Consider the following 26645-nt stretch of genomic DNA (forward strand, 5'->3'; position numbering starts at 1 on the left):
TGCATTTGTTTGTCTTCAACATTGTGGGGGGGGAAAACCCTCAAAACTCTATAGACAGTGTGTTTTTCTAAAAGTGAATTTTACAGAGGATGCTAATGGCCATGTTCTTTCATTTATGCCAACACAGATGTGAATGTCTGTTCTGTAATTGAGAGGAACATACCTTTTAAACTTTGCGTTCATTGCTTTGGGGGTTCATTGGTTTATTATTCTTTTCTTTCTTGTTTGTCTATCTGTGTGCATGCACACATGAGTGCATGTGCACACACACGCATTCACACACACACACACACGCACACACACACACAAACTTTTTAAGTGGTGTATCATTCTGTTGCTCTGTTCCTTGTTCTCGTGCCCTTGCTCAGTTACCATGGGAACACCTCTGCCTCTCTAGGAAGAGGTTAGTGACATCAAGCAGTGGGGTTTGAAATTAGTTTGTGTCTTGGGTTTGAAGTCATGCTCAGGTCTCAGAGATACGGGATACTGCGTGGTGTGAGTTTATTCTGGCATCTGCTATACATGGTGTGTCAGTCATTCTTAAAAACGAGCAAAGGCACTTGGGAGGTAAGCCCTACTGCTTTCATCTCTTGTCACCAGGATTCAGCACTTCCTTCAGGTTAGACAAAAATAACGGAAAATGTCCTTAGATGCTCAATTCATCCTGGAACAAGGAGTCAAGAGCTGTTAGTAGGAAGTGTATTAAGAGAGATGGAGAGGCTTGAGGAGGGGGGCATATGTGGTGTCAGCGGCATAGTGTTTATAGTGCTCACTCTCACTGATACTGCTTTCATTAGCATCCCCCCCCCCAAATCTCCCATCGTTCTCCTTACTGAACTGCTTTGCCTTCATATGCTTCTACCTGTATCCACTAACCATTTTAAATCCCTATTCCCTACACACGGATTCTAAAAATGTTCCTAAAATTAAAATAAAATTATATGTCTACTTTCTTCATAAAGGGAAGAAAGTCATTTGTAATTTAGGAAGTAAATGGAAGATAGATTTCAAGCCCCGAATGCACTAATGTACACTAATATACCACCTGGATTTGTGGCTTTAAGTTAAATAACTGTATTGTTTAGAGCATAATACTCTTCATAATCACATTAGACTCAATGGGAGAATATTTGTATTAGTTTCTATAATTGAAAATGCCAAGTGCCTATTTTCTTCTACAGGGTGTTTTGTTTTTAGGTAGTAAAGACAACTCTTCTAAAATAGACCCATTCTTTTTAAGTCTAATCGGTTTATAAAGACATTAAGTATTTTTCCATTTTTCGGCTTCATGGAAGTCACCTTTCGAGTAAAAGCAGAGGTGACTGTTCTCACCAGTTTTTAAGTGACTGGCTCGCAAGAATGATCCCCTACAGAGCTATTTTGTGTGTAGTTTCCCTCTGGGTTTAGATGTGGGAGAGGGATTGTAGTGTATTTTAGAACAGTCATTTGCTCTAATAATTAGCATCATAGTACAGCGTGTGGTCTGTTGCCTGTTGAGGCCTAGATATCTATACATAACATAGATTTTTTTTCCACATTTGCTACTGGGCTGATTATGTGCATTGTTCCCGGGTTTGAACAAAATTGAATTATTTTTAAATCAAAACCAATTTTTTTTCTGGTAATGATTAGCATTTGTTCTGTGAACATTATTAAGCAACTACTGTGTGCTAACAGGACAAAGGTGAAAGAGTAACATCGGCTCTCAAACCAAACTTTCTTAGCTTCGCTGTAGGATAGATGCTCAGTTAGGTGACTCCTGGACCTGAAGTTGTAGTTAATCAAGGCCTCGAGGAAAAATAGCATTCATATGGGATTTAGTGATCAACTTCTTAAAAAAAAAAAAAAAAAAAAAAAAACATGTTTGGAGGATGTGGAAGAGGACTCAGTCAGAAAGCGCTTGTGATACAAGTAGGGAGACCTTAGGTCAGATCCCTTGAATCCACATAGAATTAGATACAGCAACATGGTGTCTCTCTACTGCAAGATAGGAAGCAGAGACAAGAGACTCTCTTAAAGGTTACAGTCCAACCAGTCTGCTAGACATTGTACTGGACCACAAGCCACCATGTCTTAAACAAGGTGGACAGAGGTGAATGACGACCCAAGTTAGTTTCTGACCTCCATACAAATGCCCTGGCAAGCACATACCTGTACAGACTTGCATCATGCATATATATACAAAAGACATAAAATCAGCCACTTTTCAGTTAGACATTCTAAGTACGAATCATTAACTTTTCCCAGATAAACTCTGGCATCTAGAGATTCATAGACATACTCATTCAGCTATCATCTTTTTCAATGGTATGATATTAGAAAATTTAATTGATGGTATTTTGGAATCTCAGTTTTCTTATCTATAGATTAGATAAGAATGATTTGGATGTTAAAATGATGTGTAAAAAAATCTCAGCTATTTGGTTTCTCAATAAACAGTAGTGGACTTCAATGTGTTTAAACTAGTAGAAGAATATCATGCAAGCTCTAGTTCTTTAAATATGAATGAGGAAGAGGAATCACTTGTATGGATGTTATTAGAGTTGATGGTTGTGATCATACTGTGAAAGAAAGATTGTTCTTCTCTGGAGGGTAATTTGATTACAATGATCGTACTTTGAAGAGGTAATATGCTAGATGAAATCACCAATGGCCCCCAAGTGTTAACAAGGTTCTGGGAAAGGAGCCATTTAATCAATCCTGAGATAAAGCATAACACAGAAATAGTATGATATTGAGATAGCTGTTTGTTGGTCCACCTTAGCATGCTCTCCTTCAACCCACTTTTCTTATGCCCGGATTTCTAACTCATGTTTCTACGGAATTCATTACTGCTGAACTGCTGAATTCAATTGACAGTGTCTCTCGCTATAAATTGAATGCTTCCTCCCGCTCCCTCATCTCCACCAAAAATTGATGAAAAGCACACATGTCCAGTATATCATAGGATGACACGAAAGACAAAGGATTAACCCATGTGTGAGACGGTTATCACACCAAACTGATCTTGACAGATGACTTTGAGAGTAATGAGCAGATATAAGGAAATTGTGTGGTTTTGTTTGAGTATAGATATTACCTTTCTAGCAATCCAGCGAATGAGACAGTGGGCCTGAAGACTGAACAGGATGGTTAAAGCCCAGGAGTCCACAATCCTCTTATGATTTAATTGTTAAAGCTTCCAGTGTTTGAAGGGCTGAGAGTATGAATTTTGTACTTTTAAGTCAACTGTTAAAGAAGTATAGTACTTGGAAGTATCTATGTCTTTGGCTGGCCAGCCATGTTTGAGGTCCCTTATCTCTCTTGCAGTTCAAACTACTTGGTTAATCTCAGTACAACGGAAATTACATAATCATTTTAGCAGATTGCAAATTATAATAATTTATTATAAAGAAATCGTCTGAAGTGGATATAATGGCACACGCATCTCAGAATTCTCATGAGGCTGAGACAGGAGGACCTCAACTTCAAATCTGGACTACATGCCAGGATGCTATTTCAAAACAAAGGAACAAAACTCTTCAAAGGTGAAGGAGCAAAATAGCCATGCATAACCTAAATGATTAGGCATACAACATAAAGGGAGCATTAGTTTGGTAAATAAGATTTTTTTTTTCAAACAGAACGCAAATAGAAAGTGCAACCTATACCCCACATTTAAATATTCTTTGAAAGTGTGGGGAAAGGCATTGTAATGGTCCAGCATAGCTGTAAGAGGAAGGGGAGGCTGCGACACAGACACTAGGAAGGCAGACCCAGGCACTGTGTGCAAAGACACAGGCAGCGTGAAGGTCACCATTCTCCCCTGCTCTGAAACCAGGCTCCCCCTCCACACCTCTCAGCCCATTAACTTTACCGTGACTACATTGCAGAGCAGACTGGCATCTGCCCTTATTTCAGGATGCCAAATAACATTTCCATCCGCAGAGTCCTGGCAGAACAAGGTTTAGATTAGGGCAGTAGATAAAAATATGGAGGGTATATTTTGAGATGTATGTGATAGATGAAAATGGTAAGGGACCATTTAAAATCATCTTTTTTTAGTATTTCCTAGAGCAATCTGGCTCATTTAGATTGAAATATCTGTCAGAAACTATGTCTCAGTTCAATTGATCTCCACATTAAAATGTCTCTACATATTTTCCCTGTCTTTTCCTTTCCAGCTTGATAGCTATAATTAAGCTCGGTGGTGGGGGCAGAGAACCAACTGGAAGACCAGCTACGTGCTCTGCAGCAGCTCTCCCTAGCTAAAGAGATTCTTTCTGTTTCCACTGTCTCCTGTACTGTTCACACCTCTCACCAAATACATAAACAAAACTCACAACACAGAAACGAGAACATGGAAGACAAATTATTCCTTTAAACATCATCATTTTATTTTATTTCAAAGGAGTACTTGTTAAGCACTGACCCAAATAGATTGGAAGAATATTTGGACTCTAAGTCCTGCATAAAATGTATTAGTGCTTTTTCTATTGCTTTAGGGAGCTTGCAACAATACAATCCTGCTAAATCTAACACCATTTTGAACTGTTCCTTGACTGTATTCTGATAAGAAATTTATCCTGGCACAGGTTTATCTCTGTTGATAATGGGCTTTGTGACTGTAGGGAAATGTTGATACAGCGAACTAGCATTGATCATTTTGACACCCACTCTTTAGCAGGCATGGAGAAAAATGGGTTCTTGGAGTTGGGGGCAACACTGGAGGAGAAAGTCAGCTATCATTATGCGACAACCCAGTGGTGGGCACCTTTGAGTTTTGCTGTGAATTTATCTCTATGTCTCTCCCTTTTTTCTCTTCTCCTTTCTTATTTTCCTTCAACAGTCTCTTATTTGTTGCGTCAAGTCACTCCATTTTCTCCCAGTTCATGCTTGCTTTACTGTCTTTCATGATTCGAGATGGAAATATGGTGAACCTTAAATAACTTTCTGTCTCTTCACAATTCCTTCATTGGTTCCAGTGGTCCTTTTGGAAGTATAGTGATAACTGATTAGGTTCTGAGATGTAAAATCAATCAACACCTGTCAAACCTTCACAAAGATGATAACAAATGTTATGACTAGTGCTATTTCAAAAAGTTTGATTTTTTTCATCTTAACTCAATTCTAGACCTTTCCACCTGCCTCTGAATGAGTTAACTAATTCTTTACATGATGGCAAATAATCCCATGCTTTAGCTTTATAAGGGACTTATTTATAATGCCAATGTAAAAGGAGTATCAAATAAGGAAGTGGATGAAATAAGCTTACGTTAAAGCAAAGATCAAAAGATCTGAATCCCTAAACAGTCTGTTTACAAATATAAAATATTCCATTTCCAAGAAATCAATTTGGTAAAAATGAAATATTTAGAGTAAATAAGTGCAAAGAGAATTGTAAAAAGTCATGTCTCATTTATATACATTTGTATTATATGTTGAATATCTCATTAGAATAATGGTTTTCAAATTTTATTTTTCCTTTCAAGAGTGCACAGATCTGCAGGTGCTAAATGGGAGTTTTTTTAGCTATTGAAGATGCAATTTGCCTAGGTAAATTAGTAGAGACCCTTTGCTTTCATGGCTGAATATGAATTCCCCTACTTGCCATTCAAAGATCTCCAAGTTCCCCATGCTTATAAATCATAATGTCTGCATCCTTCATCAATCTACCGTCTTAGCTATTTTATTATAAAATGTAGAACAGGCTATGTTTTTGACAGAGTGTAAAAAAATGTTTCGTCCAAAAATAAATCCTACTTCAATATTTATAGTAGCAAAGGAAAAGGACAGATGGTCTGTAGGGGGATTATGTCTGTGGGGTGCTTCCTATGATGGGATTGACCTAGGTAGTGGAGAACTCTGAGATCCATTGACTAGGACAATGGATTTCTTATTGTTCTCCTTGGTGTCTTTCTTTCTAGAAGTCACAAGATACTTATGCAGACTGATTAGAGAACAGAGAGAAGGAGAGGAAAATTACAACATTTCTCCTTGGCCAAGTTCATGGGAAAGTGCACAGGAGATAAGATTGCCTTTGGAACAAAGCTAACAGTTGTTTGTTTGTTTGTTTGTATTCATCTTCCCCCCATGGATGATATCTGCTGAATCATTAAATACAATGCATTTTGCTTTTCAACTTTGCACTTGCTCCACTTGTGTTTGCAAGAATTTTATTTGTGAAAGCGTCTAATATAGATAGATATTGAATATATAGATAGTAGATTTTTCCTCCCTTTATTTGAGTATGTATGGGACACAGGTGACACTGTGCTTGTATGAAGATCAGAGAACAGATTTTAAGTCAGTTCCTTTCCTCTAGCATGTGGCTGCTGAGGTTGGAACTAAGGTCTTCCTTAGGCATTGGACGGCAAGTACCTTTACCGGCTGAGTCATCTCACCAACACCATATAATATTTTAAAACTTCTTTTCCAAATTTTTACACAGTGGCATATTTAATACTGATATTTCCTCAAGGGAGACTAAGATTGGATGGTTTTCTGTTTACATAGATCAAATGGAATTTTGTCCAATAAATGTTTATTAAGCATTTATTAGAAGACAGCTTCTACAGTCTAATAAAAATGGTTCAATTGAATCAGACAAGGGCCTATCTCATCAAATATTTTGTGTATAAAAAGATATTCAACATACTGTGATTAACTCCAGGAGAATCCTTTCTCCTTGCTACTATAAATATTGAAGTAGGGAGTATTCTTTATAAGAAAACTCTCAAAAAATAACCTATTTTGGATTTTTACCAAAAAAAAATATTCCTACTGTCCCAGGAGTCCTGGAATTTCCTGATAAATTATTTATCATGTAGATATTTATCCTTGATCTAAACATCTTTATCTGCCCTTTCCCCTTCTTACCTGATTTTTAAAAAATATATCACATCTCCTTTACATTGCTGGTGAATAGAATTACTACTATTACATTTATAATTGCATTACAAAATCCCCAAACCTCTCATTTTTGTTATTTTTTACTCTTTAGGGGGCTATCTTTGCCCTTCTTACAGAGACAAAGCATATGCAAAACAAATAGAAGAGCCTTGAATGATAGAAACTTTCTGCTAGAATGGATTGTTTGGGACAGATTTGATTATAGCAACATGTCATTTTAACTTTTCTATACGAAGGTTAAAAATACCTTTCAACAACTGGATGGACAATCACTTTCTAAAAGCTGAAGAGATTTAAGGACCTAAGTCCTCAGTCCTATTAGTAAAATAATACATGTTTTACTGAGCAGCTGCCATACGAGATGGTACAGGGATTTTTTTTTTTTCATATTAGTCAAAGTCATATAGATTAGATTCATATTCTGCACATCATATTTAACTCAAATTCTAAAAATTCCATTTCTCTATCTATCTATATACTTATATATGGAGGAGACAGAAGAGATAATAGGAAGCCAGTTCAGGGAATAGATAAAATTTTCAGATTTCACACTCTTATTTCATGCCTCATGGAAGAAAGCTATGTAGATGGAAAAAGGAATAAGGGTTTATATTGATTGGGCACTAATGTTCATCCTAGGTACAGAGCCTTTATTTGTACTATTTTTTATCTTCTCTACAAATAAGCTTACATGTATTTCTCATTTTACAGATGAGGGACCAAAAAACCTTAGCAAGCTCATTGTTCTAGCAAAGGGCAGGTTCAGTACTTAAGGACTTTCACACTGGTGGTTCGTTTGTTGGTTTAAACCTTGTTGGGGAAAAGGAATTTGGCAAGGATACTCCCCTGGCCCTTCTGTATCTGGTGTACAGGAATCTCCAATCAGAGATTGCCTTGAGTTGCCTTTTGGACCTTCTAAACATCTGTCGAATATTCCATACATGAGCAAGTCAGGGCTTCTGAAAACGCTCTTCATCACTGGGATCAACATTACCTCAGGTTTTAAGGGGCTTAGCAAAGCATATACATTGCTAATAAAGATACAGGTTAGAATGGATTTTCTGTGGGGACCAGAGTAGTGGGACATTTTATATTCTTTAAAATACCATAGCTTAAAATTTTGAGTTACCGCATAATAAAGTAGCTTATTAAAACAATTAAGAGGATTAAGGCAGACCATTTTATAGATCTATTACTTCTTAGTCCCTGAAATGAACTTAATGTTATTTCCATAATCATTTATTAAACATGTATATTCTTCACCATAGTTGGTGTTAGATGTTGAGGCTATTAATGCATAAGAATTATATTTTAATAAGCACAGAATATTTAAAGGAAAACTCATCTTCCTAATATTTTTCTATAAGGGACGTTAATCTCTGTCCTTGTGTGTCACAGTTAGGCAAAGCGTGGTGCTCTAAATCTAGGCAGTCCTGGCTCATCTTGGGTCAGTACTCTGAGCAGTATCATTGCAATTCCTGATGTCATGAAGGGCAAAGAGTTAACTTGTAAACTATCTTTCTCTGCTGTCTTTTAAGAGGTTATTTGGCTGTTGGCTGCACATTTGTGCCTTTGTCAAACAAACAAACAAACAAAAACCAGGCATTAAAAGCAATAGGAAAATACAACTTCTTACTTTCTCATCCAACCGTTCCCATGAAAGTTCAGACAAGAGATTAAAAAGACAGCAGAAACTAAAATTAAAAGTGCTACTATGTGAAGATTTTGATCCTTCTTTCTATGTTGCATTAGTAATTTTATCCAGTTAAAATGTTGTGGTCTCCATTTTCTGGAGTGAAACCAAAGTCATCATATCACAAGGCCCCTGAAATCAGTGAACTTTCCCAGAGGAAACTTCATATAACAACTTTTACATTAATAGGTACAAAAATAGAGCTTGACAATAAATAAAACAAATTGGAAGTTGTACTAACAAAAAATAATAAATCAAAAAAAAAAAAAAAAAAAAAAAGAAGAAGGAACTAAGTGTAGGATTGTATGTCCCAGGGCTTGAAATGCTTGATGCACAACCCTGAGGAGTGACATCATGATTCCAGCACCCACATAAATCCCAGATGAAAATGGAGGTTGACCTGTAATATCAACATTTGGAAGACGGAGGCAGAGGATTCCTGAAGTGATCTACTAAGCTAACCTAAATTAATTGGGAAGTTCCAGGTTAACAAGACACTGTGCCTCAATACATAAAGCACAGAGAAATCAAGGAAGATACCCAGTATCAACATGGGGCCTCTGAATACGTGCATGTGTATTCCTCTATATACATCCATCCATAAGTACACACACACACACACACACACACACACACACACACAAACACACACACACAAACACATACACACACACACACACACACAAACACACACACACTAATTCACATATGCATACAGAAGAATGAAGCCAAAAATGATACAAGCAATGTTTGCAAATAGTATTTAGAGATGGCAATTCAGTAGAGGTGTGGAGAGGATGAACTTGTGTGATGATATAGGACTTTTTAAAAAGAGGTTAGTGTAAGAAAGAAAGAAAAAAAAAAAAAAGACCATGAAACAAGCCTGAAGAAACAAGAGTTCCGTCAAGAAACGGAGGAAGATAGGGAAAGATTTTAGAAGTAGCCAATTTGGTGGAACCTTGAGTCTATTGTATTTTGGCTTCTGTATTTATATGTGACAATTATTCATTGCTCTGTTTTATAGGAAAGGTGATTGGCAGTGACTTTATTATAGTGAAGAACTTTGTAAAGCCCATGAAATGTCTATGGTATATTAGGAACATTTTATTATGAATATTACTTGGGAAGTAAGTACTTGAGAATCTCTTGAAAGACATTCACAGAAAGACAAAGGTTTGATAACCCAGTGGGTGGAATGAGACAGAGACACTGAGAAATTGTCCCAGCGTGAAGGAGAATAAAATGTTACAAGGATGTTTAATTGGAATGAGAATAGAGTTCTTACAGATCATCAGCCTGAGGAGGAAGAGGTTACTCAGCTGCTGCGGGTATAAAAATTCCACTCCTGCCTTGGCCACTGAATGAGTGACTCACCATTTGGCCAGTGGCATCTCACTAAACTTGTGCATACTTTTAGATATTTTTTCATTGAAAAAATCAATATTACTATGACACATTATAGCATAAAACTCAGAACGTTAGGGTAAAAGAGATAATTTTGAACAATAGAACTAGAAGAGGTCAATGTCCTTGATTTTCCATCATGATTCTAAATGGACATGCCTACTTGGATTATGCAAGCTTTTACTAATACCCCCTTGAAATTGTGTAGCAATTCAGGCTCATCTATTCTTTTGATGCTCATAACCTAGCTTATTGAATCAGAGTTCTGAGCTCATATAAAATCATAGATTAAAGTTAAGTCCCAATATAAAACATTACCTCTGGTGCATCTAATTTTCATTAGTTTATTTGATACTTTCTGTATCCAACTTGACTTTCTCTAGTACTTTGGAAACTGGACTCTCAGAGAGACACTACCCTTTATAAGAACAGAGATAGGAGCTGGGCAGTGATGGCGCATGCCTTTAATTCCAGCACTTGGGAGGCAGAGGCAGGCGAATTTCTGAGTTCGAGGCCAGCCTGGTCTACAAAGTGAGTTCTAGGACAGCCTAGAGAAACCCTATCTCGAACAACAACAACAACAACAACAACAACAAAAAGAACAGAGATAGGGCCAGGCATGATATTACCTATTTGAATCCCATCCCTTGGGAGGTAGAGGCAGGAAAATTACTGAGTTCTACAGCCTTGTCTATATAGTGAGACAATGTCTCATAAAAAAGGGGGATTGTGAGAACATGAGTGACATAGAAGGCATGATATGTGGCTGACAATGTGCCTAGTGACTGTCATTTTCTCTACCACTAGCCCACTGCAGGTTCATGGGTCATTATGCTGTCATTGCATTTTATTTTTTTATTTCATCACATCCTTCTTTTGTATTTAGCTAGTGTATTGATTTCATTTGGAATGTGCCTGCATCCTGTTGACCTTCACAAGTTGTCTGATAACTTTTTATACCAATTTGCTACTCATCAGAGACAAACAAATGTGGATAAAGAACAGTCCTTCTGTGTTGTGCCTCCTTGGACCCACCTTCATTTCTAGCTCTACTATTCTGCACAGAAAAAAAATAGTCTTACTTTGTTATATTGAAAAGAGACATTCCATTCACACTGTCACTTTTAACCCTTACTGAGTTCAATCCATTAAATACATCATTGCATGAATGAAGTTAATATTATTACAAACAAACCTTATGTATGCTGGGATGCTTAGGCCTCCAACCTATGCTTCTAAGCCATGTGTCGGGCAGTTCATCACTACCTCTGCCTTCTGTTAGAAACAGGAATGATTTTTTTTTCCTTCATGTGCTTTCTTTCTTTTTCCAACTTTTAAAGGAGTTTGTTTTCACAAGTCTACTTGGTTTCTTTCACATTTCATATCAGTTACTAGCAATAAGAATAGCTAGTTTGTATAGTTCATAGTTGTGATAAAAATAATCGCCATGTGTTTTTTTTTTTTTTTGAGGAATGTAAAAAGAATGATGTGTAAGTAGATTCCTAGATTTAAATATTGTCTGGTCTAGAAGGGAACTGTTCACATGATTTTCTCAGTTTGATATCAAGCAGATCCTTATAGGAAAACAGTGCCTACATCTTACACTATCAATTGTCGCTTGATGGCACAAAGTTGAGTGGACTATGTGGACCATGGAAGATCAGTGAATACATTGTTTAGGGGGAAACTACGAGTCAGAATAGTGGTGCTATTCATTCATTTTGAGGAAAACTAAAATACAAACTATACCATGATGATGTCATTATCATAGATCTGCAACTTGAAATGGACGATTCATTAATTTCACTGTGAATTAGGTGTTTGTAAAACTTTAAAATAAGTAGAATTGCACATGAATGACTAAACAGCTAAATAGCTTTTAAATTGATTTTTACTTTGATTCACAATTGATGTACTAATATAAATGTCCATTTTTACAGTATTTAAAATTCATGTATATTGTACATATACAACTTAAGCCACAGAAAAAGAGAAAGTGTCTAAACCTAAAAACCCACTGTCTTGAAAGTCTAAAGTGTTTATATTTTGAAAATAGATTCAAAAATTCCTTTAAAGTATTTTTTTTACACTGAACTAAATGGTCTACTTGCACATATAAGGTCTCTATTCTTTGCTATGTACTTTTTAAAAAAATATATTTTTTTTTCTGTTTACATTTTAAATGTTATCACCTTCCTCTTCTTGGTATCCCCTTCACGAACCCCCTCCCCTTGCCTCTAAGAATGTGCTCCCAAACTCCCCACCCACTCCTGCCTCACCCCTCTAGCACACCCATTCTCTCGGGCATCATGTCTCCACAAGACCAAAGGCCTCCCCTCCCACTGATTGCAGATAAGATCATCCTCTGCTACTTATGTAGCCGGAGCCCTGGACCAGCCTGTGTATACTCTTTGGTTGGTGTTTTAGTCCTTGGGAGCTCTGAGGGGGTCCAGTTAATTGATACTGTTGCTCTTCCTATGAGGTTGTTATATACTTGTAATTGAATGTATATAAACATGTTTGTAAGTATGGTACAAGCCATGGTATGCATATGGAGGGCAAAGGACAATTTTTAGGAGTCAGTTCTCAATTTCCCCAATGTGAGGCTCTAGTACCAAACTCAGGTTTCAGACTTGGTGGTAAGTACCTTGACCCACTAATGCATCTTAGCAACATGGCTCTCTATGCTCATAATACCTCTTCATTCACCTCCACTTCTTCACAATTCACCTGCTCACGGCCAGATTCTATTTCACATGAATTTTGCCCTACAAGGAGACGGTTCGTCTTCTTAATTCATTACATCTTATAGACAGCTCTCATAAGAAAACTGAAGACAAATAAAAACTACATGGTGACTGTACCTACCTACTCATTACACAACTGCCCACTACTGGCATTTATAAAATATGTACGGGTCCTTCTGTCTTGATTGCCAGTTTTGTAGATCACAGATGTGTTACTTTTGCTCTTTCCAGTTGTTTCTAAAGTATTATTAGTCAAAATAAACTTCAGTAGGTGAAGAGTTTTAATATTAGCCTAAGTAAATTTTCATTAGGCATATGAATATTCTAACCCCTGCTCCCGCTGCCTACTCTTTGGTACCCCTTTGTATCATTAATCCCCGACGTAACATTCAGTATTCTTTTATTTTGTCCTGCATTATCACTTCTCCTTTCCAGGCCAGCCTAACTGAGGATCATTGATCATTCAACTGTGTAAAAACATTTTCATGGTGTGTGTTAAATTATTGCCTGATCGCATATCAAAACAGCCCTCAAGGTTTCTCTTTTTAATGACTGGACTTCCTTCCTGCCTTAATCCCGTGATGTTGACAGTTCTCTGCAGCACCTTTGATTGACCTCAACAAATCCTGAACCATCCGATGATGAGTGGAACTTTCTCGCTAAATTTGAACATGGCTGGCTTATTCTGATACATAGGAATGCCCAGGCTTTCCTAAATGTAGCTCTTAGATCTAGGACTCCTAAGTAGAGGCACAAGTTTTTGCAGCTCAAGAAATTCCAGTGAAGTATATATTTTTTTCCTTCATTAAGTAACATGCTCATGAAAACACTCTATCCATCCCAAATTTACTCTAGAAAAACAAAAAATGAATAGAAAAAAAAAAAGGAAAAAAATGGAAGGAAGAGAAATCCTGGAATATTTGACCAGGCTGCTTATGGTTGTTAAGCAATATGTACTCATAAGAAATGTGACAAAGTAATGAGACTAAGCTGAGTGTTTGTTAAGGAAATGAAAACACGGCCATAGAACATTCTGAAATGTGCTTCAGTTTCTATATTAATTCCCTATTACTTTATAATGCTACTGTTTGGTTTCTATTTACATACTGAGTTGATTCTTTTGCATCTGGATTTTGCACAATTCTTTCAATAATGTATGGTTCAGTGGCTATAATTACAGGATTGTTAAAGTTCACATTTTACTATTCATCTTGTTATCTCTAGTAATGGAAGGTTGAAATAAATGCACATAATTACATGGTTGGTGCTAAATTATTTTTATATTGCTCTCGCCAGGGTACACTCGAAAAGCAACATTTGTTCTCTGAGATTTATTTTTGGTGGTAGTGGTTCTAGTAAAATAAGAGTAATAAATACATAAATGGATTGGTCCCATGAGCTTACTATCTATAGTTTTTTCAAGTTAATTCTAGCTCATTCATCTCTCTAAGTTTGCTGGGGCCAGGAGCTGCTTGCAGTCTGTGGAAGTAATCATGTCATGTTTCAGTACCCTGACAACAGGAGAATTTCCCTCATGGAGTATTTATCATTTTATCTGTCAGTCTACACAGCTACTGCAGAAGAACTCTGAAGCTCCCCAGTCTATGTGCCAACTTACCTTACACGGTGTTTAGATAAGTCTGTTGTCAACCTAAAAGAATAGCATCACTTGAAACTAAGGTGCCTTCCTTCCTTCCTTCCTTCCTTCCTTCCTTCCTTCCTTCCTTCCTTCCTTCCTTCCTTCCTTTTCCTTTCTTCTTCCTTCTTTCCTTCCTTTTCCTTTCTTCTTTCTTTCTTTCTTTCTTTCTTTCTTTCTTTCTTTCTTTCTTTCTTTCTTTTTCTTTCTTTCTCTCTCTCTCTCTCTCTCTCTCTCTCTCTCTCTCTCTCTCTCTCTCTCTCATTTTCTTTCTCTTTGTTTTGTTTTCCTTTCTTCTCTTTATTATATTAGAAAGAATTTCCTGGTATCATATTTATAGTCAGTGTATTTTTGGAGACATATGACTTGTCTGGTTATAGTTATTAGCAGCAACTACCCTAAAAAGATCATTATGTATGGGTATGTATTCATACGATGTGTGTGTGTGTATGTATGTATGTGTGTGTTCATATGGGTGAGTTCAGGCACATGTACTATGGCAAGTGTGTAGAGGACAGAAGACAGGCTTGGGTGTCTGACACTTTCTTTTTGCTTATGAGACAACTCTTTCTTGGTCTCCATAGCTGTTTTATGGCAGTGAAGTTGGCCTGCAAGCTTCCAGACATGTGAGATAGTTTCCTAATTTTACAAGGGTACTGGAAAGGTAAACTCTAGATCATGCTTTTGAAGGAAGCACTTTACCCACTGAACCATCTGCTTTAGCCCTTAAGCACCTTTTTAAGGCATATAATATATCAGCTACTGGGCTTTATTCTAGAATTAATCTTATTTGACACCCATGAGATCATTTTAGCTTAAAGAAAGATTCATTACTGAAGTCCAAAACATTAAATTGATTACCAATCAACCTTACATCCTCTGATTCTATAATTGTTTCAAGTATGCTTACTAAACAACATTATTTTAATAGAATAAGAGATAAAGTTTTCTTAAATAATCTATTTTCAATCATATCTAAAAAGAAATGGAAAAGAGGATGAGAAAAGCATTTTGTGTGGCCAAAACTCCCCCATATCCCCTCATGACCATAGTTTATTTGTTGCTTGATGTCAGTGCCTCCTAGAGCTATTTTGTCTGTTTAGTCAATGGGACATGCCTATGTGCCTCTCCAGTGGGCCTAGAATCATGATTCAAGCTGACCTTTCTTATAAGAGTAACTCTGTTGTTCTTCATGTGATTGGGTACAAATTAAGATTAGATTAGTTTACACACAACAACGTTTTAACCACTAACTTCAAATCTCTTAGCCATTTGCTTGTCAGTATTCCTCAGGCATAAAACTCAGTTTAACAAATGGTATGGGTGGCATTGTTTCTCATCAACATGTACAACTTAAAGGAGTTTTGAGGCCTGATTATTTTGCCTAAGAGTTGGAAATTGATCTCATGAGCACAGAGCATTCTTAGAGCATTGTATTTTAATTCCCAACCAAACTAATCTGTTTGAAAATGCATGAACATGGTTGAAAGAATGAGTCTTGCTCACTTACTTAAACTTAATTTTTTTGTTAATCCATTTGTCCTTAGTTCAGTCCCTTTAACAGTGTTTCTATAATATACATTGTTACTTCCTCAACTCACTATTTCCCATCTATCAATTAAGTATCAAACAAATATTTTATTGACACAGTTGAAGTAAATCATATTAAAATGTAGCTCCCAGTCTTTCCTTAAATTCCCCAATTCCAATTAAATAGCTGCAAAGATGGATGCATATCTGCTTCTGTATTAAGCAAACATGGCAACAAGCTCATGACATGACTTCCATGGTTCCCTATGAAGAAAAAAATTATTCCTCGGGTGGATAGATGTTGTTATTGATGTGATTGCACAGGCAGGAATAGGGAGTTCAGGATTCTAAGAATCATTTAATTTGACCCACATATTTGTAAAATCCCTCCCTAGCCTTCCCCTCCCACTTCTCTGTCTCAGACTGGGATCTGTCAAAGGTTTGCTATCTTGCATACTTGCTATATATGTGACAATGATAAACATGGGTGGCTCTGGAGTTTTCATTCTCAGTGCACTGTCAACAGCCTAGATTTATAGCCAAGCGGTGAAGATGTTGATGCTATGTGGTTCTATTAATCTAGCATATTGCTTTTATAGATTAGAACTTCTCAGATTCTATCTTTTACTTTGATACTTTAATATTTCGATACTTTAAATCTCCAATCCAGAGCTATCAAATTGTTTCATGATAAAAAACTGTTAAGTGGAAGATACTTGAACATTTTATTGGCTGACTGATAAATGTTTGCTTGGCAGTTACTCTGTGACCAACAAAATAATAAGAAATATTTAAAAATGCAACCCTGATAATGATTGAAGACTCTTCCAGAACACTTCCAGAATGTCCACATACATACTTACAAGTTTGCATTTAGAGTTTGAGGAACAGTAGTAGTGGAACATGTCTGGTACCGTTGTTTTGAGATTTCCATCTTTCAGACTACTTGCATCCAACTACTACAAGCATCACTTTATGATTGGTATTGGCATTCATTCAGTAAGCAGTAAAGTGATAAAGGAATAAATGGATTGTGCGAATGTGAGATGACTCACAAAATGTGGCATTGAAAAGAATAGGTTTAGTGTGAAATACTAGTTATATATTTGAAAGAAAATTTTTGGTATGCCACACTTGATGGAGGGTGTGGTAGATAGGCTGGGAATGGTGCTGGATTGCAATCCTCCTAGCTGTAAGGACTCAGAAAGCAAGAAGATTGTTGTAAGTTTGATACAAGATTGGTTGTCAGAGGTAGTTCCAGGATATCCTAAGCTACATAGCAAAGATCTGACTCATAAAAACTCAGGGCAACAACAATAACAACGAAGATGTTGTCCAGGAACACTTTCATATAAAGCTTTTTGACAACTGAAAGAAATGTGCTTGTCATATGTGCTTAGACTTCAATGTCAATTTGACTAGACTGAAGATCACATAGGGGATGGGTGATGCACACTCTCTGTGCATGTCTGTGAGAGTTGCCATGGAGGACTAACTGAGGAGGGAAGCCTCACTTTAAATATTGAAAGCCCTACCCCATAGTCTTTGAAGGAAATAAAAGGGGAATAGGAGAATACCAGGTGAATGCCAGAATCCCTCTCTCTTTGTAAATCCCTACCCCACATGTTCTTGCTCTACACAGACACAAGTTCAAAAACTATGGATTGATTAGCCCTCTGCAATCCTGAACCTAAACTAAGATTTTCTTCCTTCAGTTGTTCTGTCGAGCACTCTGCTATTGTGACAGAAAATTACCTATTATGACATAATAAATTTGAGGTGGTGACTTCTTCTAACATGGAATTTCATCTTCTAATTTTCAAAATAAACAAAATATCTTAGGAGGTGACCCATCCTTGGCTAGCATGTTCATGTAATTTTCTTCCTAGTGATCTATTTCTTGTCTCATCCCAGAGATCAAGTGACCAGGCAAAACGTTCCCCCCTGGGGATGACTCTGACACAAAGGATTCATGCACTTTGCTGAGCTTCATATCCAGCCTAGTGTCAGCTCAGCCACACAGGAGACATTCTGACTGGAGCTGCATCCAACCCATGCCATGGGGTCAATGCTGTCTGATGCCTCCTGCTGGGTGGCTGATTAGGACCGAGTGTCAGGGAGCTGCTCCTGTCATTGCATCCCTTGTTCAGATGTCAATGTATCATCAGTAGAGCAAAACAAAAAATGAATTGTGAAAATAAATAGTTCATGCCAGGGAGCTAGGAAGAAGTTGTGTGCTTCTATAGCACTTTACATGCTATATAGCACTCTATATGTGCTTCTATAGCACTTTACTCCTCCCATGTTCCAATAAACTGTAGTCTATTTTCCTGTGTGTAGATACATATGCCTGTAATCTCTTAAACCATAAGATTTAGGAAGACAGAGGACATGTCTGATTCTTCTTTATCCTTAGTACATAGTAGAAGCTGGTGTACATGGTAAGCCTTGAACAATTATTACTCCCTCATTTGGTTGAATGAATAGATAATGATTAAAATTGAAGTTTGTGTCTCTTGATTATAGAGCCTAACTCATAATGAGCCCATTAACATGCTGAGATACAAGCTGAATGAGAGAATAAGCGAATACAAAAAAATAACCCAGAAAGGCCAACCTTAATCGCTTTCTAGTTTTCAAAGTTGCCATGTGTTATCTGTTTTGAGTTGATTGCAGGAACCAAACAAGTATTTCAAAAGATGTTTTCATTTCTCACTTTAGGTTCTGCACATCGACTGTAGGTAGTTTGCATTCCAACTTTCCTATTTCAGTTACTGTGTACTTTTCTCTAAACACATATTTACTTTCAAAATTTTTTCCTTCAAAATCTAGAAGCTTCTCCCTCTCCTCTTCCTCCTCTTCTTTCTCCCCTCCTCCTCCTTTTGCATCATCTTTTCTTTGAGGACAAAACGTTCAGTTTATTTGAGAGTGACTTTGTTTCCTAAAATCATCTCTGAGCTGAATGCTTTGAGGCTCCTAAAGTAATTTGTGAATCCCTGGGCATAAGGTGTTCACTTTGTGTGGCAGTTTTCTGCTACATGAAGGAAAGTGATAGAATGAGGGGACACCTGCTAAGATGGCTTTCAGGTAAGAACTGCGCAAGATGTGATCAGTAGTATGTTGTGGGAGGTACAGGTTGATGTATAAGGCAAAGCTGGATCACTGCACTCCCTGCCCCTCCCTCCCCCCCCCCCCCATGTTCCAATGAGAGCTGCTTCTGCCCTAAGATGGCAGGAATTTTATGTAGGATCTGCCTACTTTCAGCAACAGCCTAATGTGCATGCAAACGTTCCCTCCTGTGGAGCCGAAATACCTGTGGCAGCATTTCAGAATTGCAACTATGCAACTATGAGAATACAGCTTTATGGACTGTAATCTTAAATTCGAAGATGGTCAGCTTTAACATAGGCATTTGTGGAAGGGACTTGGATGGTGGCATAGCACAATGAGAAAAATTGTGAATATTTATTGGCTTTGGACCATTTCCTCCAATCGTGTATTCCTGCTCGAGAATACATACTTCCCACCTTCAACTGATAAAACTACTACTACTACTTGATTTTTTTTTTTTGAGACAGAGTTTTTCTGTGTAACATTGACTGTCATGGAATTTCTCCTACAGACCAGGCTGGCCTTGAAGTCAGAGATCCATCTGCTTCTGCCTCCTGAGTGCTGTGATTGAATACATGCGCTACCACTGCCTGGTTAAGCCTTTTATGATGAGCTTCCATTATTTTCTATGTTTAATTACTATTCCTACTACAATACCAATATAGGTGATACCTATGCTGTGTGCTCTGCATGTGAGCCAGATGGATGAGAACGCAGCAAAGGTGAAGTAGGAACAATCCATCATGATCTCAAGATGTAGCTTCTCTGATGCTGGAACTTAGAAGAATCTAAAAATTGTCTAACACAGCTTTTCTCTTTTTGTTCAATTTTTATTAGGTATTTTCTTCATTTACATTTCAAATGCTATCCTGAAAGTCCCCTATACCCGCCCCTCCCCCTCCCCCACTCCCCTACCTACCCACTCCCACTTCTTGGCCCTGGCATTCCCCTGTACTGGGGTATAAAAAAGCTTGCAAGACCTAGGGGCCTTTCTTCCCAATGATGGCAGATTAGGCCATCTTCTGCTACATATGCAGCTAGAGACACGAACTCTGGGGGTGCTGGTTAGTACATATTGTTGTTCCACCTACAGGGTTGCAGCCTCCTTCAGCTCCTTGGGTACTTTCTCTAGCTCCTCCATTGGGGGCCCTGTGTTCCATCCAATAGGTGACTGTGAGCATCCACTTCTGTGTTTGCCAGGTGCTGGCATAGCCTCACAAGAGACAGCTATATCAGGGTCCTTTCAGCAAAATCTTGCTGGTGTATGCAATAGTGTCTATGCTTGGTGGCTGATTATGGGATGGATCCCCGGATGGAGTAGTCTCTGGATGGTCCATCCTTTCATCTCAGCTCCAAAGTTTAACACAACTTTAAAAACCGTAATAAATTTGTGGTAGAGAAATGTTGAGCAAGAACTCCATCGAATTGTAGAAAGGTTCTGAGAAATAGATATTACTTCTAGCATATCTGCAAGCACTGGCAATGATGGTGACTTCCTTAGGTGACAGTTTTCTATTTCAGTAAGAAGGAGGGGTGCCACACTGGCTTCAGGGGCATGGAAGGAAGGGGTATATATGTCTCCATGGATGACACTAATTCAGCCACTTTAATGTTTTCAATGCACATTTCATGGTTCTATTTGGCGTTGACAGGTGTTTGTTTCAAGGAAGTAAAAGTATTTTTGAAATAAATGAGTTTGGAAAACTCTGAATACACAAAACTATAAACATGTATTCTTTTCTTCTCACGAGAGCACCTCTCAGAAGTCTTTCTGTGCTATTCTGCCTTACCTATTTCCGAAAGGTAGGCTATGTGCTTTTTCTCAATTTATTCCAGAGTGAAATGCACTGGGGACACAATATCTCTATAGACCAGTATTCCTTGAAAGACTTTGAGAAATACTGGGCTCTTTGATCACTGAAAGTTCTTGAATTCTCTATTATCACCAGAAAAACAGTAGCTTCCAGGTCTTTGTTCCTCAGTCACAGAACCTTGACTCTACTTGCTATCTAGACGTTGTCTTTTATGCTACTTTTTTCTCTGGAAAATATAGATCTGGAATGCCTTCTCATTACCCCTGAAAAATGGGAGTTTTCCATTCTTTATGTCTTAGAATCTATCAATAATTCAACTTAAACTACTAAAGAAATCCGGTTACTAAGACATCCCTTTAAATAAGTGTGCAAAGGTTTGTGCCCTCCTTTCCTGTCTACTTTCTTAATTTAACAACATTAAGAGGAATAAACAACAAGGAAATTATGGTATTCAATAACCTACTGTGGTTATCATAACCCTAAATGCAAAAACAAATGGTGTTGTATCATGTCAACATGCTTCCATGTGACATGCAGCATGAAATACTAAGAAAATGACATAATGCACCAGGAAGTTGGTGGCATCTGGTCTAATGTTTGTCCATGATGGTTAAGAACTCATATATTATTTCCTTGCATAATACACTCATGTTTTCATATTCTGTACTCTAAAAAGACTTTTATTACCAACTGAACACTTATCACTAACCCTTTATATTGTAAAACAGCATCATCTAAACATCATTAGTGGGTTATAATTTTAGTCTCATATTTAACTCTTTGGCTTCTTTGTGCCTCAGTTTCCTCCTCTGTAATAATCACCGAGCTATTGTAAGAAATAAATGAGTAAAACGTGTAAAGTACAGAATATCCCCACATTATCCGTCCTCATAAAATTTTATTGGAATAATGAACACAGAATATCTCTGAAAGGATGCATAGGCTACTGGTAGTGATCATGGCCTCTGTAAAACTGTAGGAGGGAATGGGAACATGCAAGATAAGCTTAAAGGAGGGTACAGAGTCATGTTTCCTTGTCCAGGAATTTATATTGTAAAATATTTAAGATTCATGTGTTTCCCAATTAATAAAGGAATAAAGCAAATCAGCTATAACCTTTCTATTTTTGTAAATAAAGAACTAGAGTTTCAATTTTACCATTAACTTTCTTATCTGACATTGGTAAAAATTAGTGAAACCAAATTTGGAAATGGAATCGATAGGTTCAAACTCTGAAACCTGGGCTTGTATTAAGCTGCCTTATGTGGAAGATAAGGGCGGAGAGGTAGAGCTGGGTTTGGATAGTTCTGGCAAATTTTTGATAATATCAAACTGCTTCCCTGCTTCCTGTGTATTTTATCAGTGGGTATTCGTTCTTTCATTTCTTAAGTAAACTTCTATTACCCTAGAAAGGGTAGCTAGGGCCGGGTGAACTTTCATGACACACTGCAAAATATAAATACAGCCATAGTTAGCACACATTAGCTTGGTATCCAAGCTTCCTGTGTCTTGAAATTGCTCTGCACATTAAGTTTCTCATTTGCCTTCTAGGTGATGAAATGGATATGCAAATTCTTCGAACATATTCACCCTCTTCTTTTTAAGGACAATGGAAGTAATTGTAGTATGATTCCATCATGTGTCTGATGGAGGCAAACAATATTTGTCTCTGAATCGCCTTTCATTCACTTCTTTTCATGCAAGAAACAAAATTGACACTTCCTTTTTTTCATGGCTTGTAAATTCTAAGAAGTGCCATTGTTTTTCTTTTTAACTGATCTGTAGCCCAAAATGGAAAAGAGTTTGTATTGTTCACAATGCTCACAGTTCCCCCGTCCCGACTACAGCATAAATTTAAAGTTTCTGAAGAACTATTAGAATAATAAATCACAGAGCAGGACTGTTCACCCAGTCTCTTCTGCCCTTCTGCCTGTACTAGCCTCAGATTTATCATATCAAAATGGAGCTGGCTGTAATGCATGCTTCCTTTTATTATCTTGTGTAAGCTTTCTAGATAAATTTAAATTCTCATAGATTCATTTCCTCTTACTATTCACTGCTTTCCCGAGAGGTTTTATTAATGTTATGATACTTGAATTGTTGAATTCCCTCCTCCCCTTTATAATGTAACTGCACTAGTTGACACTTTGTAGATTTATCGTCACCATGGTTCAAATTGAGTCAGTGATTTTCTTTCATTCTGTTGGCAGTCTTTTTAACGGCAAAACCTAGCCTGATTTCACCTGAACCATAACTTTTGGCAAATGTTCCTTAGCTGTGGGCTGCAAAGCAGGAACTGACGAACTTCTCATGTGCCCTGACCTACAATTTTTGGTGGTTTTATTCCTGTAACCAGTTAACACGTTTAAGGAATACTTAATCAATTGTCAAGTATTGTTAGAGTATAGAATATGTGTGTGAGAGAGTGAGCACACACATGTGCCACAGAGTACACGTGGATCCCAGGGGGCTTTGGGCAGTCAATTCTCCCCTTTATGATGGTTCTGGGAATTGAGCTACTATGCTGACTAAGCCCTTCGGCTAGCCTCTCATTGAACATATTTGAAAGATATCCTTGAGAGGAGTGTTACTTAGAAAACAGTTAAGGATTTGCCTCAAAGGGACTTTTGGTCTAGTTGTGGTTTGGGGTAGGGAAGAGGTGGTTAAAGAAGAGGAGAAATCATTGTAAGCAAAACCATCTGATGCTAGATGTTTTCTGGTCTGCTAGGCTAAGCAAAGAGAGAAAGAAAAAAAGGACCCTCTTGACATGGAGACTTAAGAATGAAGTTTTAAGAATGAAAGGTTTTTTCCACTTCAGTCATCTCTATATATTAAGAACACTCTCTCACTCTCTGCATTGTTCTCTGGATCACAGGCTTACTACTCTTCTTTTAAATTAGACCACACAGAAGAAAAATCACCGAAGCTGGAGTTCAGCATAGAAAGGCTCTTCAAAGTCAAACTTCTTAATCTGGTGGAGATGGCAAGACTTTCTCAAGTTAGCCATCTGTTAACCTGAAACTGTGGTTTCATTTCTCAATGAAGGGGTACACACTTTAGAAAGAAAACAATTTTAACTTACTTTGTACTTGTGAAGATATTTAGGATCATAGAGCCTTTGTGTATTTACAGGCATGACGTGTGTGTGTGTGTCTGTGTGTGTGTGTATGTGGTGTGTGCATGCATGTGTGTGTGTGTGTGTGTGTAATATGTTTTCATATGTGTGTGTTCAGGATGTATGTGCTACAGAACATAAGGACCTAATGTATGTCAAAGGACAACCTTGCCTTCCATCTTCTCTGAGATAATGTCTCTCTGTTGTTCACTGATGTTAGGCAAAGTTCCCAGCATTCTCCCACCTGGACCTCTGGCCTCTCTCTACAGAAAGGGCTGGATTACAGACAGGTGCTACGGTGCCCAGCTTTCACATGGGTCCCAGGGATCCAAACTCACATTGTCCTGCTCATATGATAAGTGCTTTGCTCACTAAGACATCTCCGCAGCCTCCTATCTATGACATTTCAGAGCCTGAAAGTCTCGAGTGAAAAGCTCACCAGAACAAAATGAATGAATGATTGGAAGAAAAATGTTCAATTTCGTTGATCTTGTCTCTTGACCTATGAAGCAGGACCAGTGATAGAGTTAAAATTAAAGTAGTTCAAATTAGACAATATAGTTAAATAATATATTTAAAATTAAATAATATACTATAGTTCAACAAAAATTATGCATTTAACACTTTTGTCATTATAGCTGACTTAACATAAAACTCCAATGAATATTAGGCTTTGCTATAGTTATGGTTAGTATTGGTTAGATTTTCAGTTTGTTTCTAGAAAGATCTACATTTCTCTTTCCTTAGACAGTTTAAGACTTCAAATATTATATCTAGAAGATTATTTTAATTGTGTCCAAATCAGCAACTTCTGCTTTGGGTATTGCATTTTTATGTCTCCTTCATGGAGAGTAAATTTTCTATCCTGGTGCCATGTGTAGAGGTTTATAGCGATGCCTTTCCCTGCTCGTCCCCATCAAGTTGTGAGTGTGTAGGACTCTGTGTGAGAGTAGGTCCTCTCCCACGTGGATTCCTTCGGAACCCATGACAGTTCCCTCCATCAGATGATCTTATGGGTCTATGGCACAGTGGCATTTTGCTGTACTTAATGACAACATGATAGAGTGATTCATGGCCCTCAGCTCAGAGTTGGATCCAGGTTCTTTCTCCAGTGAGAGCCGCCAAGGCTTTCCATCCATCATCATTCAGCCCTCTCTTGGTGATATTTGTCTGGTCCTCAGGTACTCTGGAGTGAGAAACAGTTCCCTCTTCTGTGTATTGTGGTCATCAGAGCCACTGTGGAGAAGTTCAGTTTACTTCCCAGTCCTCAGTGCTAGTGAATGTTGAATGCCAGTCAATGGGAGCTAACTAGATAGTGTGTGAAAAGGGGAGTAAGACAGATTTCATACTTTCTAGGTTACCTCTCTCCTGGCCAGTATTCTGAGGTTTCTCTCCCTTGCCTTTCAAGTGGAAGGAAACAAGGAATTTCACATGGACATGCTCTGTGAACTCAGGCTTCACACACAGCAAGGACATCGCATTGCTTGTTTGCTGTGTCAGTTACATGTACCATTACATTATAGAAGCTCAGGTTTTAATTAAGACTTGACCCTCAGAGGGTCTGTGCCTTAGTTTTGTCCTTGAAGCACACAAGGAGGCTGCTGGAGGAAAGAAAGCTCTTTTTCAGACTAACCAAAAACTGTGAACAGAACCTGTGAAGGACAGCCTTGAAGAATCCCATGTTGGTGGATTTAGACACAAGAAACAAAAGGTGTTTCTAGGTGGTGTTTAATTTGTATCTATTACCTGGAAAAGTTCTCTTCTTGTGACACATTCTTCAAGTTCCATTTCGTTTATTCGTTGTATCATTTGATTTCCATCCCCAGGTGGCATTCACCCTATACTGTCCATTGCTCAATTTGTGTCTGCTCCCGTAAATATTGGTAAATGTAACCCTTTCACAATAACTAAGGAACTCCTTTATTTTAAGTGCTAGAAAGCTGTAAGTGGAGCTTTGAATCGGGGTAATATCTTTGGGGGGACAATAACTCTGGAGACCGTCATATCATATTTATTAAGTCAATATGTTAACAGAAATTAATTTTTTAATCACTTCTTTTACTAAAACAAGTGAAACATATCAGAGTGGCCTACATTCCAAAAATGTGACTACAGAGATGTTAATATTTTATTCCATGGTGAATTTAAGAACTATCCACACATTGGAGATTTTCTCTGATAGATAATGAAAATCAAATAGGATTCATTTGGAGGGCCATAGATGAATCCCCATTATTGGAATTCTGGCCATGACTGTACTTTTCAGTAGGATGCAGACCCAGAGCAGTGACTTAGAGCTTTGGCCACTCTGTTTCCTTTTTCTTTAAAACAGAGTGAATGTTTAAATTCTCTTTCACTTATGGCATTAAAATCAACTGGAGATTTTGAAAACACACTGGAAACAGCAACACAGCATCATTTTACAAAAAAATTAGAAATATGTACATAGTGTCTTCAAGAACTGGAATAAATATCATAAAACCAAAAGGTGTACAATATTAGAATTGGGAAAACACTGAATGAAAACTGAACTACCTGTCAAAAGTAGATGGGCTCTGGTATTTTTTATTTAAAAAAATTTCATATAATGTCTTTTGATTATTCCCCAAATTTGCCTAGATCCTCCCTACCTCCCTACTTATCCAACTTCATCTCTCTCTCTCTCTCTCTCTCTCTCTCTCTCTCTCTCTCTCTCTCTCTCTCT

At 37.6% G+C, this 26645-nt stretch overlaps 1 protein-coding gene across 43 annotated transcripts in view; it reads left to right on the forward strand.

Annotated features, from left to right (window-relative positions):
- Nrxn3 (neurexin 3) overlaps positions 1 to 26645 on the forward strand; it is a 1590688-nt gene that overhangs the window by 1138721 nt on the left and 425322 nt on the right. The gene's annotated exons all lie outside the window — the stretch shown is intronic.

The sequence above is a fragment of the Mus pahari genome, chromosome 7, assembly GCF_900095145.1.
Source record: "Mus pahari chromosome 7, PAHARI_EIJ_v1.1, whole genome shotgun sequence".
Lineage (NCBI taxonomy): Eukaryota > Metazoa > Chordata > Mammalia > Rodentia > Muridae > Mus > Mus pahari.